Below are 2,971 nucleotides of genomic sequence, written 5' to 3'. Positions count from 1 at the left end.
GACTATTATATTAAGTTTTACAGAAAAATGAATACAATGAAAAATCCATTAATATCCTAAAGAATTTTAAATCCTGACATTTAAACAATGATAAGATGTACTGAAGGAGTAGGATGACTTAGTTGAATGAAAAGTCAGGAGTATGAAAATACTCCAATTCTGTTACATAAGCCTCAGTCGTATGGACATTTAAATATGTACTTAAAACAAGACTGTGAGTCATTTATTTAGAATCAAAATTAAGTCTGTGCTGTAGGAATGAGCCTTTTTAGCCACTATCAGAATAGATGAGTGTCAGCAAACAGATAGAATAATCCTATCTGGTTCTAGACAGGAGATGCTCAGCCCCTCAAAATGTATGGTGTTTTTGGTTTAGTTTAGTGGGTGTTTTTTTTTATTTTTTTTTTATTTTTATTTTTTTATTTTCCTAAAGTACAATGTAAGAGTTAAGATTCTAAACTGAGGTTTCAGATCATGGATTCCATTTCTTATTTCACTGTAGATTTTCTTTCTGAGAATTGGCTACTGCTCATTACAATAGGAACTGCAGGTAGATGAAACAATCTAAAGGCAGTATTAATTTCCTCTAATAAAGAATGAAAGAGGGATCCTGAAACCTGCCTCTGAAGGAGGACAGACAAAGATTGATACAGAAAAGAACAAGAGTGAAGAGAAGAGTGAGCTTTCTGAACTTGTATATAAGTTGGATTTATATAATGGGGGCTTCCACCTTCTTGGAATTCAAATTCATCATCTGAAAACAGATCCCTGGTTGGGTAGATGTCTCTATGTTTAAAAAATGACAGGAGGATCAGCAAAGGACAGTCTCTGTGGCGCAATGGGTTAGCGCGTTCGGCTGTTAACCGAAAGGTTGGTGGTTCGAGCCCACCCAGGGACGAGCTGTTTGGAGGTTGGACCCTCACGAGTGATGTGATGGAGGTTCCTTCTAATCTTGGTACCTGTGGGGGTTGATTTTGGAAAAGAGAGAGAAAAGTTGCTTTATCATTTCCTAGAGTGATTTGAAATGTCAAAAAAGCCAGCATCTGTTTATTTATGCAGGCATAAATTTCCTTGCCATGCTGCTCAGGAAAGCTGATGAAGCCCAAAGTGATACAGGACACCGTGACAAGACGGATCTGTACCTACACGCTCCCAATACAGCTTAGACTTGGAGGTATCAGGAACTCTTGCTTTCACTGCTCTGTGCTAAATGAGGACAACTTAGATGCTGAAATATTTACTTTTCACAATATTTTCTAAAGAAATGCAGGCCACCTGAAAACCTTGGAGTTCAATATACTTCTTCTTGATTAAGGTAAGGAAACGTTATTCCTCTGCTAGCCATTAGTCGTTGCATATGCCTATCTTGTTTTTTGGTTCCATTTTTACTACCTCATTTACTGTATAGATGACTGATGTGCTACATATTCTATCTTTAATTTTGCATTTTCTTGATTATCTTGATTTTATGATTTCAGCTATTTTATTTTTTCCAGTAATCCAATTTGTGTGTCATAGAGATGTAGTCCTCCATCACTGAAGCAAAAAATGACTGCCGAATGAGACATCAAGATTGACCCATCCTGGATACTTGACTTCTCCAATGCAATATGCTTCCTGCTTTGGTCAGACTTTTCATTCTCTCCATTTTCACAGAATCACAGAATCAGGGTTGGAAGGGACCTTAAGGATCTCCAACTCCCCTGCCACATGCAGGGCCACCAACCTCCCCATTTAATACTAGACCAGGTTGCCCAGGGTCCCATCCAATCTGGCCTTGAACACCTCCAGGAACGGGGCATCCACAACCTCTCTGGGCAGCCTGTTCCAGCACTTCACCACTCTCTCTGTAAAGAATTTCCCCCTGACATCCTACCTAAATCTTTCCTCCTTCATCTTAAAACCACTTCCCCTTGTCCTGCCATTATATATCCTTTCAAAGAGTTGATTCCCCTCCTTTTTGTAGGCTCCCTTTAGGTACTGAAAGGCTGGCAATGAGATCATCCCTCAGACTTCTTTTCTCCAGGCTGAACAAGCCCAGCTCCTCAACCTGTCTTCATAGGGGAGGTGCTCCAGTCCTCCCATGATCATCTTTGTGACTCTCCTCTGGACCCGCTCCAACAGCTCTCTGTCTTTCTTGTACTGGGGGTTCCAACAAGAGCAGAGTAGAGGGGGACAATCACCTCCCTGTCCCTGCTGGCCATTCCTCTTCTGATTGCCCAGGACACCATTTGCTTTTCGAGCTGCAAGAGCACACTGCTGGCTCATGTTAAGTTTTTCATCTATCAAGACACCCAAGTCCTTCTCTGCAAGGCTTCTCTCAAGAACTGCTCCTTCCAGTCTGTATGGATGCCTGAGATTTCTCTGGCCCAAGTGCAAAACCTTGTATTTTGCTGTGTTGAACCTCATTAGGTTCACCCAGGCCCACCTTTCAAGTCTGCTGTGGTCCCTCTGAATGGAATCCCTTCCTTCCACAGTGTCAACCACACCACTCAGCTTGGTGTCATCAGCAAACTTGCTGAGGGTGCACTCGATTCCATCATAGATGTCATTGATAAAGATGTTAAAGAGCACTGGTCCCAAGACAGACCCTTGAGGGACGCTGCTTGTTACTGGCCTCCACCTGGATATAGAACCATTGATGACCACCCTCTGTCATAGAATCAAAGAATCATAGAATCACCAAGGTTGGAAAAGACCTAAAAGATCACCCAGTCCAACCGTTCACCTATTCCCAATAGCTCCTACTAAACCATGTCCCTCAACACAACATCCAGTCTTTCCTTGAACACCCCCAGGCTCGGTGATTCCACCACCTCCCTGGGCAGTCCATTCCAGTGCCTGACCACTCTTTCTGAAAAGTAATACTTCCTCATGTCCAGCCTGAATCTCCCCTGCCGTAGCTTGAAACCATTCCCCCTGGTCCTATCACTAATGACACGAGAGAAGAGGCTGACCCCCAGCTCACTAC

At 42.6% G+C, this 2,971-nt stretch overlaps 1 non-coding gene across 1 annotated transcript; it reads left to right on the top strand.

Moving 5' to 3' along the window:
* The first annotated feature begins 824 nt into the window (after positions 1–824).
* Positions 825–898, top strand: TRNAN-GUU. Its single transcript has one exon. It is a non-coding gene; the product is annotated as a tRNA-Asn (tRNA).
* The last annotated feature ends 2,073 nt before the right edge of the window (positions 899–2,971 follow it).

The sequence above is a fragment of the Centrocercus urophasianus genome, unplaced genomic scaffold (genome assembly GCF_019232065.1).
Source record: "Centrocercus urophasianus isolate 14NV4802_14NV808 unplaced genomic scaffold, USGS_Curo_1.0 seq_11, whole genome shotgun sequence".
In the NCBI taxonomy this organism is placed as follows: domain Eukaryota; kingdom Metazoa; phylum Chordata; class Aves; order Galliformes; family Phasianidae; genus Centrocercus; species Centrocercus urophasianus.
The sequence above is the reverse complement of the archived record's forward strand: the minus strand, read 5'-3'. Positions and strand labels throughout refer to the sequence as shown.